The sequence below is a fragment of the Dasypus novemcinctus genome, chromosome 3, assembly GCF_030445035.2.
Source record: "Dasypus novemcinctus isolate mDasNov1 chromosome 3, mDasNov1.1.hap2, whole genome shotgun sequence".
NCBI lineage: Eukaryota > Metazoa > Chordata > Mammalia > Cingulata > Dasypodidae > Dasypus > Dasypus novemcinctus.
The window spans coordinates 77,822,595-77,839,659 of record NC_080675.1 but is presented as its reverse complement, the minus strand read 5'-3'; the positions used below and the strand labels follow the sequence as shown (position 1 = coordinate 77,839,659).

The window sequence follows — 17,065 nt, the reverse complement described above, 5'->3', positions numbered from 1 at the left end:
ATACTCAACTAAATATTTGAATAATACTTCAATCAAGATATTATTAATATATACTCTACTTTACAAACAAACCCAAATATATTTTCAACAAGGTAAACTCCATCTTAAATGAAAGAGAAAAAATGATATGAGGAAAGAAAGTAGAGTAAGGAAGTCTTGTGAATTACTCCCGGCACGCCTCAGGAAGCTTGTCCTGTTGACAAGGTAGTGATAGTCTTATGTTACTGAGGCTGCCAAATTAGTTTCCAGAGAGTAGATAAAGCAAACGAGCTTGTTGCTCTGTGCTTTATGATGTGGACTTGGTTACAGTATCTAAGAGTTTGTCCCTCTTGTTATAGCTCCCAAAGCTCAGCAAACTTGACTTTTTTTTTCTTGTACATTCTGTCTATGTATTTTTGGACTTCAAAAGAATGACATATTTAGATCTGTTCCAGAGCTAATGATGATACTTACTTTAGAAGATTATTACAGTATTCTAAATAAAGCCACATATTTTGAATTCAAATAAATTTCTATGCTGATAAAAAAAGAATGTTCACAACTGCACCATTTGTAATATCCTTAAATTAGACCATTAGAAGAGGAGTGAATAAATACGTTTATATTGTAATACTATACAGCAATGAAATGAATGAACTATAGCTATAAGAAAAAAAATGGATGAATCTCATAAATATAATATTAAATTAAGAAGATAGACCTGAAAGAGTACATACTGAATGATTCCACTTCAATAAAGTTCAAAATAAACCAAATCTAATCTAGAGTAGTAGAAATTGGGATAATGGTTACCCTTGCTGGGGATTAACTAATGATTTAATGGGGTCAAGAGGAGACTTCATGGGTGCTGCTTATATTTTGGATATTGGTTTAGACAGGTGTATTTACTTTGTGAAAAAATTTTTTCAGCGACAAAGGACCCTAAAATACAAAATAAATATATAACAATTATATTTGATCTCATACCAACTTGACTTCAATATAATACACATACACTGTTCCTATACCCTTCCATCACCCCACCTTTTTTTTGTACTTATTACAAATTATGTCTTTGTACATTGTACATTAAAAACCACAGAGTTGGGAAGCAGACGTGGATCAACTGGTAGAGCTTCGGCTTCCCATGTGGGAGGGTCCAGGGTTCAAGACCCAGGGCCTCCTGACCGTGTGGTGTGCTAGTTCATGAGCAGAGCTGTAGCACGCAAGGAGCCCTGTGCCACACAGGGGCCCCCTGCATGGAGGTGCCCCATGTGCAAGGAGTGTGCCCTGCAAGAGAACTGCCCCGCATGAAAAAAGTGCAGCCTGCCCAAGAATGGCACCACACACATGAAGAGCTGACACAGCAAGATGACACAACCAAAAAGAGCCGCAGCTTCCCAGTGCCACCGAGGGTGCAAGCGGACACAGAACACACAGCAAAAAGACACAGAGAGCAGATAATGGGAAGGGGAGAGAAATAAATAAAAATAAATCTTTAAAAAAAACCCCACAGAGTTATCATTACTTTTTTGCATTTGCATTTTAACACCTGCAGGAAGTAAGAAATGAAGTTACACTAACAACAACAAAAAAAATACAATAGTACTGGCAATTACATTTACCCAAATGGTTACCCTTACTGAAGTTATTTATTTCTTTATGCTGCTTTGAACCACTGTCTAGTGTCCTTTCCTTTCAGTCTGCAATATTCCCTTTAGCACTGCTTGTAAGGCAAGTCCAACAGAGATGATCTCCCTCAGCTTTTGTTTAACTGGGAATATCTAAATCTCTCCCTCATTTCTGAAAGAAAGTCTCACTGTATATAAAAATTCTTTGTTGAAAATTGTTTTCTTTCAGCACTTTAAGTATCTCAACCCACTGCTTTCTGGCCTCCATGGTTTCTGGTGAGAAACTGGCACTTTATCTAATTGGGACTCCCTTGTAATAGCATGCCGCTTTTATCTTACAGCTTTCAGAACTCCTTGTTCTTTGCATTTGACTGTTCAGTATGTAATGGGGCATGTTTTTCTTCAAATTTATCCTGTTTGGTTTTCTCTCTTCTTGGATGGGCATATCCATGTCTTTTGCTAAGTTTGGGATGTTTTCTGTCATTATTTCTTTGAATATTCCTTTTGCCCCTTTCTCTCTTTCTTTTCCTTCTGGGATATGCATTATGTGTATATTGGTATGCTTGTTGGTATCCCAGAAGTCTCTTAGGCTATCTACCTTTTTAGAATTCTTTTTCCTTTCTGCTGCTCAGTCTTACTCATTTCAACGGTCTTGTCTGTGTATTAAGCTTAAAAACATGCTTTTCTGGGGTTCACACAGCTTCAAGTCACCACACTCCACCTCTGGAAACTAAAAAGGCATGTTTTTTCTACATGCAAAACATATTCATTCCATCACAAAATTACAAAGGCCTTAAGTAATTTCAGAAAAAATGTTTAGTAAAAATCTCGTTAAAATCATTATGGGTATGGTGTCCTGGGGCAAATTGTCCTTCTATCTGTGGACTTTTGAAACCTAGAAAACAAATTATCCACTTCTGATGTACAATGGAGGGACAGATAGAGGATTAACATTTCCATTCCCATAGGGAGAAATTGGAAGGAAAATGGGGCCATGGGCTCCAGACAAATCTGAAACCCAGCAGGGCATACTCCCATTAGATTTCAAGGTCTCAGAGTCATCTATGGAATGATGATTTGTCTTCCAGGCCTGATGAAGTGGCACCCTCACCTATTCCAGTGCTTGTGCAGTGGCCATGCTCTCCCTGAACACTGAGGTGAAGGCTCCACCCTCTCCAAGAATTGGGATGGTGACCAGGCTCCCCGTGAATGCTGGGGCACAGACTCCACCCTCTCAGAGCACTGGGGTGGCGGCCAGACTCTCTGGAATTCCCAAGGCACTGGGAATTCTCTGAGCACTGGGCTGGCAGCACTTTTCCTGAACAACAGGCCAGAAGGTCTCTCTAAGCACCAGGACAGACTCACTCTTTCCACACACATGTGTGGGTCTGCTCTCTTGGCCCAATATGTCTTCAGCTCAGACCTCAGCTTCCACGGCTCTGCCCTTGAAGTGATTTTCCCTTCACTTTGTCCCTTTTCTGCTCCTTTTCATCCAGGCTGGCAGTGGTTCTGTTCATAAAAATTATGGAAAAAAACTTGTCTGTTTCACTATCAGACCAAAGAACTTTCCACAGATCCTCCCCACATAACTACACCTCCACTTGTACTGAAATGGCCGACTGGTTCATGTTCAGTTAAACCCTCATATGGAATACTATTCTCTGTGAACTCACTTTCCAGAAGCTCAGAATTTTCCAAACCATCAATTTCTGGTTTCTTTATGCCCAGGAGTTCAGTTCTCCATTTATCCCTTCCCTCTTGTATTTTACTAGAAGCAGCAAGGAGAAACCAGGCTGCAATTTCCACATTTAAATCTTCTCAGCTAAATATCCCAAGTTCATCACTTAAAAGTTCTGCCTTCCATCCAATACCAGAACCCAATTTCACCAAGTTCTCTGCCACTTTAAAGCAAGGATTGCCTTTTCTCCAGTTTCCAATAATACACTCACCCTATTCTTCTAAGGCCTCATTAGAAGTAATTTGAGCATCTTTATTTCTACCAACAATCTTTTCAAAGCAATCCAAGGCTTTTCTATCAAGCACCTCACAATTCTTGCAGCCTCTAGCCATTACCCAATGTCAAAGCCATTTCCACATTTTTAGTGTTTGCAGTAGAAGGACCCCACTCTCCTGTTACCAAAATCTGTTTTAGTTTCCAAGGTAGCTCAAGAAATACAATGAAATGTATCAGGTTAAACAATGAGAATTTATTTGCTCATGGTTTGAGACTGAGAACTCTAAATTAGGGTGTCATAAAGGTGATGTTTTCTTCTCAAAGGCTGTGGCATTCTGTGGACGGTCGCTGGCAATCTGATATATGGCAGCCTCTCTTTCTCTTCTGGGTTCTGTTGCATTTCAGTTTTTAGGTTCCGGGACTTTCTCTCTACCTGAAGTTCATTCTGCTAATAAAGGACTCCAGTAATAGGATTAAGACTCATCCTGATTAGGCTGGGCCAGACCCTAATTGAAGTAGCTTCATCAAAAGGTTACCCTTTTACAATTGGTTCACACCCACAGGAATGGTTTAGAGTTTAGATCATGCTTTTCTGGGGTGTATTCAGCTTCAAACCACCATAGTAATAGAATAGAAAAAAATTTTAAAAATCTATGAAACTGCACTGCACAGTGAACCTTAACTTAAACCATGGACTATAGTTAATAATATAATTATAAAGATGTACTTTCATCAATGGTAACAAATGCACCATACCAAGGAGAAGTGTTAATAATAAGGTGGTATATGGGAATTCTGTATTTTATGCATGATGTAAAGCCACAACTTACCTAATAAAAAAATTCACTTTTAAAATTACAGCATAGAATTTTTAATGTAACATTTTTGTGATCTATATATCTTCAAAAAATACAATTAAAAAAATAAAGATGAAAATAAAATAAAATTACAGCATAGAAAGTTCCTATTCTAGCCATAACTTGGCCTTCCACATAAACAACTGAACTCACTTTCCTACCAAAAACAACTAGAAAACTGGAAAAAATATATGGAGCAGCTATTTTAAGACAATGGATAACCAGAAAGTACAAGGCTGTTTTCCCTAGGAGAAGGGAAATAGATGAAGTAATCTCTATGAGCACCCCAGCTTTCTTTCTGGAAACGCTTTATGGAAGACAATGTGGGCAGGGGAACAAAACCAAAGTACAGTAATCTCATTGAATTCAGATTTGAGACCTGGAAGGCCAATAATTTGGGAGCAGAATATTATAGAGGAATCAGCTATGCAAAGAAAGTGCTTCAGAATTCTTCAGGGAGTAACTGTTTTTCACTAAGCTCTAAGCTATATATGTGTGGGGTAAAATTACATAACGCCAGAAAATAACTATGAGGAAGCTAGCTAAAAATTTCTCAGAGCTTACACAGGGCCAGGAGATATTCATATGTTAAGTAACTTAACTTCCTGTAAAACAAACTAAAAACTCTTTAAAGAAGGTAGTGAATTCCAGAAACCCAACAATGTAACATTTAAAATGGCCAGCATCTAACTGAAAATAACTAGACCTGTAAAGAAACTGGAAAAGATGACATTTAGTAGAAAAATCATTCCACAGAAACATACCCAGAAATAACAGAGATGGTGAAATTAACAGGCAAGGTCTTCAAGGCAGCTATAATCTATGTGAGCAAGACTTTGAAGGAAAAGTGTAAACCATGTATTCCAGAAGCTCAAGAACTCTCTGGCAGAATAAAGTAAAAGAAAAACGCACTAAGGCAAGTCATACTCAGTGAAAAACTGAGGGACTGAACTTAGGGACAATGTCCATATTTGGGGGAAATAGGAGAAAGAGAAGGTGAAAAAGGTCAAATAAGATCAGAAAAGAGCTAGGGTCGTATAGGGAGGCTATGAAAATGGTCTTAATAATAATTGATACAATTTTTGGAAGCTAATTATGTGTTAGACACTGTACTAAGTACTTTATATGCATAAGTGTTTTTAATCACTTCAATTTTATGAGGTAGGCACAATTATTATGATTTTAGAAACAGGCTTAGAGAAGAGAAGCAAGAGCTAGTATGTGGCAAAACTGGGTTTTTACTCTAGGTCTCTTTGATTCTATATAAATTGCTCAAAAATATTATACTAAACTGCTTTGCCATAAAAATATAGTTTTGAGATTAGAAGACATATACATGTGGGGAGACCTAAAAGAATAAGCTAAGTTTAGCAAAATATTGAAGGAAGTTAGAGGGAAAAAATTAAGAAGGAAGAGGTATTATTTCTACTTGCATTACAGACACTGAAAATTTTAATAAGAGAGTATCATGAACAATAACATTATTATGAATATCAATATTATTCAATAACTTGTATGAAATGATACATTCCTTAAAATATATAACTTACCAAAACTGACTCAAGATGAAATAGAAAAGTTGAATAGCCCTGTGTTCCTTAAAGAAATTGTGTCATCAAAAACTTTACCAAAGAAATCTCCAGACCTTGATAGTTTCACTGGTGAAGTATATCAAACACTTAAGGAAGAATTAACCCTAATCTTATATAAACTCTGAGAAAATAGAAGAGGAGAAAAATGTCCCCATCTCATTTTATGAGATTGCATAACCCTAACAACCTGACAAAGATATTACCAAAAGAAAATTACAGATAGGTATTACCCATAAGCTAAGTAGAAAAATACTTAAAATATTAGCAAATTGAAAACAAGTCTTTGCAATTCACCATATTAACTGCATGCTTATCTCAAAAGATATGGAAACAGCATTTGAAAAAAATCTAACACCTGTTCATGATTTTAAAAAGTGAAAGAGAATTTTTTCAAGTTGATAATGGACATGTACCACAAACTTGTACCTAACATCATATTTAAAGGTGAAAGTCTTTCCCCCTTAAATGGGTACAAGGAAAAAATGTTCATTCTCATTATTTCTAGTCAACACTGTCTTGAGATTCTACCAATGTGCTATGGCAAGAAAATGAAATAAAAGGTATATGGGTTGGAAATAAAGAAGTAAAACAATGTTTGTTCATAGATGACATTATCATATATAGAAAATACTAAGGCAACTATTCTTTAAACTAGTTGCATAAATAAGTGAATTTAGCAAAGTTGTAGGAGATGACAGCAATATAAACAAATGTGTTTGTATATGGTAGCAATAGACAATTGGAAACAAATTTTAAAAATTCCATTTCAAATATAATAAAAAATGAAATGTCTAGGTAAACTTAATAAGAGAAATACAATACATTTTTACTGACAATTATAAAACACTGCTGAGAGAAATTGAAGGTCTACATAAATGGAGATATACCATATTTGTGGATTGGATGTTTTAACATTGTTAAGATATATTCAACACAATTCTAACCAACTTTCCTGCAGATTTTTTTTTTTTGGTATAAATTGACAAACTATTTCTAAAATACATGAAAATGGTAATTACCCAGGCTAGACAAATACTTTTTAAAAAGAACAAAGTCAAAAGACTTATGCTACCTAGTTTTGAGACATACTGTAAAACTACAGGAATCAAGACAATTTAGTATTTGTGTAAGTATAGTCATATAACCAATGGAACAGAATAGAGAGTTCAGAAACAGATTCATAATATACTGGAACATCTCAACATCTGTGGGGAAAAATAGTGAATCTTGACCCTTACCTCATACCATGCCTAAAAATTAAATTGAAATGGATTAAAGATCTAAACATAAAAGCTTAAATAATAAAGTTTCAGGAGGAAAGCATAGGAGAAAATCTTTACAACCTTGGGGTAGGCAAGAATTTCTTAGGTAGGACACAAAACACTAACCGTAAAAGAAAAGAAGTTATAAACTTAAACAAAGACATTTGATGGAGAGCAGAGGAAGAAGACTGTAAGAAGAGGAAGAAGAAAGATAAATCGAAGAGGTAAGTAGGACAAAAAGTGGGAACTTCTTAGAACTATCTAAGAACATATGAGGAATGACATCTGTCTTAAGATGCCAAATAGCAAAACCAAGAAGTCAGGTGAAAAAGAAAGCATAGAGGGCAACACTGGTAATGAAACACTCTAAAATTAGAAGATGAAAGAGCATTTGTATGAGGAAAATCCAATGCATTTGGAGGAAACCATTACTTAGATCACTGGCTCCTACCGTAGTTTTGGTATTTAACCACTTTGACACTTGTAGACTAGATATTTTGGAATATATTCATAATCTTTTTTTGTGTAAAAAAATCTTTTTGTGTCAAAAAAAATCCAGATTAATTGTGAAAGCTATCTGCTGTGTCCAAGTAAATCTAAGGAGGGCATTTGTATAATAATTCTTTACCACTAAAAAAGTTACAATTACCAAACCCTTGTAGAATATGTCTAATTTATTCATTTTGGCCTATTGGAGGTATTTCCTAGGTTGTATTAATGCCACTGACTACAAAAAACAAGTTAAATTGTTGAATTTATAAAACCTTATTTTAGACATTCAGATAAATCTGAACATTTTCAATAGATCTTCAGCTATTTTGAACTGGAGATAACCTGACCGTATTCTCTCTTCCAAGGGTTACCCTTGTGCTTAGATTTAGAAAGAAGTGCTAAAGACAGAAAGAATAAGGGACAGAGGAGTTTTCTCATTTTGTTCTCCTAGCACACACTAGGGATACTGACAGGTCTGCAGCAAGTCTAGGCATTTCCCATGGGGCATGCAGCAATAGCATGCATTGAAAATGTTGACTGTGTTCCTCTTTTATTCAATATAAATTCTGATGATACCTCTGTCCAGATAATCAGGGAAAAGGCAACTCTGATAGGAGAGCTAGACGAGTAAGGGCATGGGTAGCTTTAAAAAATTATCTTTTTAAATAACTTCATTATATCCTAGTATTCTTGCCTAGTCTATATACGAGATAACAGCCAATATAGATACACAATCACAGTGACTTGAATCCAGCTCTGTACAAGGCACTAAAAATATGAATAATGAAATATCTGCTCTGTGGTATCTGAAATCACAGCTCCAGCAGCTAATAGCTTCAGGAGTAGAGTATGAGCAGCTACTTGGGAAAAAACCAGAACTCCCTATTCCCTTTACTTTGTATAAAATAGTGATTCATTAAGTATTCTTGATACCTAGCATTCAACTTGAGGTAATGGCAGGTAGGACTCTAAAACAGTGATTTCTTAGTGAAACCTTTGAGGTCTTGAAGAATTAATGCTGACTTCCTAAAGCATCTACTCTTTCCCAGGGAAAGGATTTCCCCATATATAGTCAGGCTCCTATGACAACACTGAGTTGATACCTGTATCTCAAAAACTACTCAAAATAATTCATATGCAATAGACCTCATTTTAGTAGAATCTAGTCACCCCTAAAAAATTAACAGGTACTCCAAATAGGACTAATTCACTTAAGGAATAATGCCAGACACATTAAAAGTGATAGTTTTGTGGGTTTTTTAAAATTTGATTATTATTTCTTTCTAATTTTGCCAGATTTCAATAAGTTTTTATGGATGGATTAAGCTTCTAAGTAGTGTTTTGTTTTTGTTTTTGATTTTGTTTTTGTTTTTTAAGTTCTGGAAGTACTTTAGAAACTTTACCATGGTTAACTAAGGGGAGAGTGATATTGTACTTTATATATCTGTGTACCCTCAGACATATTTGTCCTCAATGCATGCACATTTATGTCTGGGTTAGAATGAGTAGGTGTGTGTTTTGCAGACTCTTATTAATTCATAACAGGTTAAATTGTGATTTTTATTGGGCATCCTACTGTGGAACCCAGTAGAGAATGCCAAACTGCTCAGCCAAGCATTTTCGAATCCATGATTTTCCATCTGGGTATTCAGTCAGATTAAAATCCCTGCAAAGAAAATCCTTTTCCTAAAACGTACCCCATTTTACTAGTTAAAAATCATTCTGGAGAAATGTAAACAGTTTGCCTAGTTGTTTAAGGAGTTTATTTGCAGGAAAAAAACTAACGCTATATACATGGACAACACTTAAAGGGAACTAAAGAAAGAAGTCTAGTACACTTACTAGAAATAACTACACACTGAAAATGAAAATGTTGCATTCATTATTTTGGAGCATTTTTTGAAAACTTCAAGACATCATAAAACAATCTCATATGACTCCAATGGCATATAAGGAATAGCTACCTTAACATCATCGCACTTTCTAGAAAGTTCAATGTACTGGTAATATAGTACTTTACAGAATATATAAAGTCTTAATAAAAACTTAACCAAAAAAAACTGCTTTAAATAAGAAAGCATATATTGAGGCACCTGGAAAAGAGTTATACTACTCTTGCTAGCATGATGTCTGGTGTATAGTAGTCTGTAAAAAATATTTGTCTAATGAATACTGGAATATTCTATTCATAGTCCATGGGAATTTTATTCCTACCAAAAATGTACAGAATTAGATTCTCACCTTAAGTGTTTTTAAAAGGACTTTTATAGAGATATTCTATTTTTAAAATAATGTTTTAATGTGCTTTTATTGCATTAAGTTCATTGGCCATTCCTGACTTGAAAGAGTCAACATTGCAATTATTATTTTCTCCTTAAAAGGTTAGTCTGTTCCTAGTTAGAGAATATTAAATAGGAGAAGTTTTCTGTGTGTGTTACGAAGTGATAGGAATCACATGGGTTAGAAGTGGCAGGTTTGGTTATAAAGTTAATAGAATAAACATCATGTAAATACCCTCAAAAGCTGAAAAACATCCTGTACCTTTTAAACAAAAGGTGATACTGTCGTTCTTTTACCATTAGGACATGTAAAAATATTTAAGGGGCAAAGGAAAAGTCATATTGATTTACTTAAGAACTGTGTCAAGAGGTGGTAGTATAGATTATCTCCAAGATGGCCACCATCAATTCTTTCCTTCCTCACATATGCAACCATTCTTCCTTTGAGAAATGGAAACTATTTTTTCACCACTTCAATCTGGGCTGGTCTATGACTGCTTTGATCAATAGAATATGATGCCGTATGATTCCAAGATTAGGTTAGAAGAAACCTTGCACCTTCCACCTGGTCCTTTGGAACACTCACTTCTGGAGGAAGCTATCATGTAAGTCCAACTACACTGAGAATGCCATGCTGTGAGGAAATCCAAAATAGCTACTTGAAGAATCTCCTGGAGAGAGGATTGTCCAATCAGTCATTGCAGCCTGGCAACAGACATGTGTGTTAAGAACCTTCAGGTAACTCTGGCCTCAACTCCATCTAGCTGTGCTATAAGAGGAACCTCAAACGAGAACTTCCCATCTGAGCCTTTCAGCCTATCAACACAGGAACACATATTAATAAATTGTTGTTTTAAGCCACTAAGATTTGGTATGGTTTGTTATGCAACAACAGAAATAGGCAAGATAAAGAACACCACACAAATCAATATTAGTCAGGTTTTCAGAATAATGTTTAACATTATTCTATTGCTGAATAGTTTTAAAACCAGTGAGATGTTATAATAATATAGGATAGGAAGGTAAATAATATTTAGTATATCACCAGTTACTAAAATCAGAAAACTGGAAGTCATGTTAATCACCCCCTTTACTCAGTTCCTTCATCCAATGTCTTACCAAGTTTTTCACAGTCTAACTTTCTTAATATTTCTTGATTCTGTCTATTCCTCCTCATCTCATTACACTGTCTTATATCAAAATTTAACTTCTTATTTAAATTACACAATAAGTAACCCTTCCTTCAAACTCCCTGACCTATTATCTATGCTCCATCCTCACATCTATCCTTCATTTCACTACCATAATAATTTTTTCAAAGCAAATTCAAGCCTCTTATCCTACCAACAAATCCTTCTACGACTCTCAATAACTATTACAAAAATCTTCAATTTCCTCAGTCTTGCACATGCAAGGTCCATAATCTGGCATCCACCTACCTCTCACATATCATCCTCTACTACACTCCCCCCCACATTTCCATCCAACCACATTGAATTTCTTGTAGTTCCCGGAAGGAACTAGGTACCTCAGATATTGGCTTCCACAGACTCTTCTCATTCTGCTTATGAAACCTATCCTTTTGCTTCTTTACGATCTAACTCTATTTTTTCTTCAGGATTCAACTCAAAATTCACCTCTCTTTGGAAGCTTTTCCCAACCTGGTCCACATTTTTTCTTTTTTTGAGGTACTAGGGACCAGGGAATGAACCTGGAACCTCATATGTGGGAAGCCAGCGCTCAAGCACTGAGCCACATGGGCTTCCCTGAGTTGTTTTTTGTTTGTTTGTTTTTCTTGTTGTTTGTTTTTGTTTTTCTCAGGAGGTAGTGGGAACTGAACCCAGGACTTCCCATGTAGGAGAAGGGAGCTCAACCACTTGAGCCACATCCGCACCCTGGTTCATATAATTTTGACACCTCTGCACTTCCACAGACTCCTGAGATTTTCTACTTGTGGGTTTGGTGCTCCCTGAGTGAATTTCATTCCTCCTGGAATCATGCCTGACACACATTAGGCCCTCAATAAATATTTCTTGAAGAAATTAATTATTAAAAGCCATGACATTTTCATTTGTACAACTGACAATCATAAATATTCTCCCAACATTCACTGTGAGTAGGAAACTGTTTCTCTGAGGAGGGGCACAGAATGAAAATCAGAGGGAACTGAGAAGTTCCTCAAAGAGCTAATACTGAGCTGAGTCTTAGCCAGGATGAGGGTAGCTTGCCAGGTAGAGTAGAAGGCAGGGACATTCTAGTAGAAGGAGAAGCCTCTGCAAAGGTGTAGAGGTAAGAGAGCAATAAAGAGTGCAAGAGCATAAATAGGTCAGTGTGGCTGTCAGAGTATAAAGAGGAAAAGAATGGAATGAGACATTGGCATGATGGGCATAAGCTAGATAATGGAAGCCTTTGTGTACTTTGAGAAGAATGCTCTAAAAGATTTTAAACAGAAGGGAAACATTGTTGAGTTTGCCTGATAGAAAGCTTAAGTGTGGAGAATTGATTAAACTGGGAAAGAAGGCAAAAAGGAGCAGTTAGGAATCTAACGTAGTAGTTTAGATAAATTTGAAAGAATGAGAATTGATAGGATTTGGTAACTGGATATAAGGGAAGGGCAACTAGGATGACTCTCAGAACTTTGCTCTGGGTACTTGGGTGGATGGTGACACAATCAAATTTTTTTTTTAAAAGATGATTAATTTTCAAGGATTCTTGAGAATTTCATAATATATCTTGAACTAATTGGAGATGTTTTTTAATACAAGGAGCAGGATGTTTTAAAAGAGATGATTCTAATCTGGTGTCTATTTGCTATGAAATAGTTGTGAAATATATTTCTTATGGATTTATGCCAGTGATTTTCTGTGTGATCCCAAGGAGTCATTTAACGTTTCTGTGCCTTATTGTTTCAAATTCTTCCATAAGAATACAAAAGCTGTGCTTCCCAGCTAATTCAATAAAACAATTCAAAAGTAAATTTGGGTATTTTCTAAAGGCAAGATGAAATACAATTTCGATATTTCAATTTCCTCCTCTATTCAAAAAAATTTTTTAAGGAGAAGGCTTAAATGATTTCAAATGGTCCTTTCAGTTCTAAAGATCTATAACTCCGTAAGCTGGAACACTTGGTTGGAACTACATTCTACCCAGGACAGTGGCTGATCCCCAACAAAAATCAAGGGCTTTATGGTAGAGGCAGGTTGTCCTCTTTAAGTACTTCCTGCTGAGTTAAGTAGTACTTCCTTTTATATGTCTTAATGGTCATCTGTTCTTTATGGTGCTACTTCTTAATGAGGTGTTTTCATTGGTGTACCAAATATTTATTGAGTGCCTTCTATGAACAAGGCACGATATTAGGTGCCGGAGAAACAAATGAGATATGCTGCCTTTTGTTGCATTTTTAAAAACTATAGTCCATATTCAAGACAAAATACATCATCTTCTAAAGTAATACTTATCATGTACATGATCCTGCTCTAGGAACCATGCCAGGATATCCCATTAAACTTGATGGGCCTGAGAATAGTAAAACTATACACTGTATAATGTATTTATAGTATACAGCAAGACAACAAGGTCCCCTGAGAAGGGAAGGCAGGAAAACTGAAAAATTACTACGAGTGCACTTGGAATCCATAGAACATTTGCAAACTCCCTGACTACTTTATGACTCCGTTTCTTTAATAAATGGAGATAATAAGGCCTATTTCTAATATTCCTCACAGGATATTATAAGGATTAAATAAGTAAAAGCACATTAAATACTTTGAGCTTTTAAAAAAACACTAAATAAATATCAGGTATTGTTTTTTGTTGCATTACATAAAATCACATTAAAGTCAAAAGCCTGCTGTAGTTATTTTAATGGAAGCTTAAATCCCAAGATGAAAGCAGAGTGAACTGAATAATTAAAATCAGGGCACACCCCTAATCAGAACTAGTTAGAAACTAAAATTAAAACTGGATTAACTGCATGACTGGAAGACGGTTCCTCAAAGAGGACAGACGTACAAGAAATAAAGTCAAAATGTCTAGTTTGTATCTATAAATTTTAATTAGACGCAAAAGAGAAGATGAGTATGAGCCCCACCTGGGCTGACCACTCTTGGCTTTTAAAAGTAAATCTTCATCTGGTTGCAGTTTTCAGAGAGCAACTCCTACTGGGTGGGGATCATGCCTCCACTGAAGGTAATGCTACAATACTCCTACCAGTCCCCAGTGCCAGAACAGCCCCATTTACACCACCAGGGTATTTGATGCATGCCATTTTCAACAGCAGAAGCGTTTTTTAGCCTTGAGAGGTCACCTGTAATGAAATTAGTTTGTCTTTGCTAAAAAACCTAGGTCCATTCAAAACTTCCTGTTGTAAAATACCTGGGTCCTTGAAGAAGATAATTTCTCGAGACAGTTTTCTCGCTGAGATACTCAGAGCTAAAGGAGACACTAACACCAAACAGAGAAAACCTCCAGCAGCCTCTCCAATAGGCCTAGCCCTAGTCTGCCCAAGAGGAGGGAGGATGCCCATCCTTCTCCTCAAGACCCAGGATGGAACACTTCCTGATTAGGAAAAGCAATAAACACTGGGCATATAGTATGGTATTTCTTTCTCTTTCTGCTTCTGTTCTGTAGATAAAAGGATAAAAGAGAGCAGAGTAGGGTTTCCTTTTTCTTTTCATCTCACTCACTAGACTTCTTTCAGTTGCCAGAAAAGGCAATGAACAGTGGAGGTAGGTGAGGAGATTTTTGGTTCCCAAGAATCCAGTAACATAAAGTACTCCAATTCTAAGCATGGCTGAAAGTTGAGCAAAAATCTTCAGGAACAGCTTTTGACTACACACTAGCACCCAGGATGAGCGAATAAGGAAAAGGATTAGTTAGAAAAAGACCAGATTTTAACTAGATTTTTTAAAAGTGCCAAAATAGTGTCTTGAAAATCAGTACTTAGTTATACCCAAATTTTTTTCAAAAAGAGGTCTACTCAGATAATAAGTGGAAATTACATTATTATAAATCTTTTAGGACTTGAGTATAGAACCGCTGTCTGAATCTCAGGCAAAGCATATGCCTTTTAGTATTGATTACAGTCTAAGGGACTTCACATGCTGTTTTCAAGATGAACTAAATTCCTTTAGAATGGTGATTCTCTATAATTAAAGAATTAAAGTAAAAGCAAACCTACAAATTCTAGTAGGTTATACAATTTTCTGGGCAACCCAGTCCAGGGTCTTAGAATCAAATTCTTCCTTATACCTAATCTGCATCTATTTTATCTTGGGAGAGAAAAAAAATTAAAAGTACATCATCCCTTGGTAATTAACTCTTCATTTATAACAAAGCTATAAATTACCAGTCACCAACCACTGACTGAAATTAATGATCCTATTTCCTAAGCCTTTTCCACTTAACTTCCAATTTCTAGCACTTACAGGGTAAAAAAAAAAGTGGTAGAACTCTCTGCTTTAGTTTATATAGTTCTTAAAATTCTTATCCTTGCTCTAAGATTTTACATACATACACGTGCACAAGTAGAGGGGCTGAGATTTTGAAACTTCCAATATGCTTGATGTCTTCTATTCCCAAAACTTTATTCAAAGAACATTTACTAAGCACCTACTTTGTTCCAGGTACTATTTCCATCTTAGTAGCCTTGCTTTTTCCTTTTTATGAGTCTCATCTCAGAAGATACCTCAAACAGTCTTCCCACACACTACTCCTGCCCTCCTCCTCCACATCAAAAATCCAACAGCTAAAACCCTTGTGGTTCCTCATCTTTCTCCTAAACGCAATTACCAGGCTCAGTGAACCTCCTGGCACATTTTAAGTATTTAGAGAGGAAGATAATTCAAGAGACTCCAGATCTCAATCCAGTATAAATCCCATATTTTGCCACAGCCATCTCCAAACAAGTATTTATGATCCAAAGACCCTGTGCTGGTGGAGAATTCCTAATAGCCCATATAATACTATGAATGTTGCTCTATATAAACCCCTCAGTGTTCCATAGGAATCACCTAAAGGGATAATTTTGAATTATAATTACATTTTTTATCACCCACATCTTTCCAGTGTCCCAGTTAGCTTATTCTGGCATGGAGCAAGCTCTGGCCAGGCACGGGCTGACCCAGATCTTGACTGAAAGGACCCATCTATCGCCTAACCCCACTCCAATAAGGCAACTGTTTTAAAAGGATTCTCTTATCTCTAGTTTAATATTGAGGACTAAATTATTTTTTCAGTAGCAAACAGGTTCATATGGAAGCCATCAAATGTCTACATCCTTTGTGACAGTATTTTTAATGGAATAGATTCATATTATTATTGTTATTCTTTAACATCTGACCAGTTGGATAGATTAACTCCAAGTTTTCCTCACTGCACTTTCCTTGCATACTACAGCATATTCAAAGGAGAACAGTAGTGCAGATGTAGCTCAGTGGTTGAGCCCCTGCTTTGCATGTACGAGGTCCCGAGTTCAATCCCTGGTACTTCCTAAAAGGAAAAATAAATAAATAAATAAAAATAATAAAAGAGAATGGACTATTAATCTGTAAGGCCCACAAAACAGTTTTAAAGGAGCTATTATAAATCTAGCAAGGAAACTTGGGGGTAGAGGGAGGCACCATCCAAGTACTATCATGTAATAAACGTTGTGTATCTATAATTGAGGTTCTGCCAAAAAAAATTAGATGTACCATCACAGATTTTTCTCATCTTCTCTATTATTAATTTCAAAGCATCTGCAAAATAACATTTCTTCTTGAAGCTTTCCCTTTAAAGGACAAATCTGTTTAGATCCTCTGTTAAAAGGACCACTTACAGAGTCCTAATTTTAAAGAGAAGAATTCTAGATGGTTTAAACATCAAGGGGGAAACAATTTGTTTCTAAATGGTAGAATAGTTATTCCAGAGTTATTTATTCCACATGTCCTTCAGCTACTGGTACTGGGTATTTATCTATAAACACTATCAGTTTTGCAAACCTCAGGCCAACAATCACAAAAGTCGAGAGAGCCCCATCA

General features: G+C 36.0%; 1 protein-coding gene across 2 annotated transcripts in view; it reads right to left on the bottom strand.

Moving 5' to 3' along the window:
* SLC25A21 (solute carrier family 25 member 21) overlaps window positions 1–17,065 on the bottom strand; it is a 560,688-nt gene that overhangs the window by 299,045 nt on the left and 244,578 nt on the right. The window lies entirely within an intron of this gene.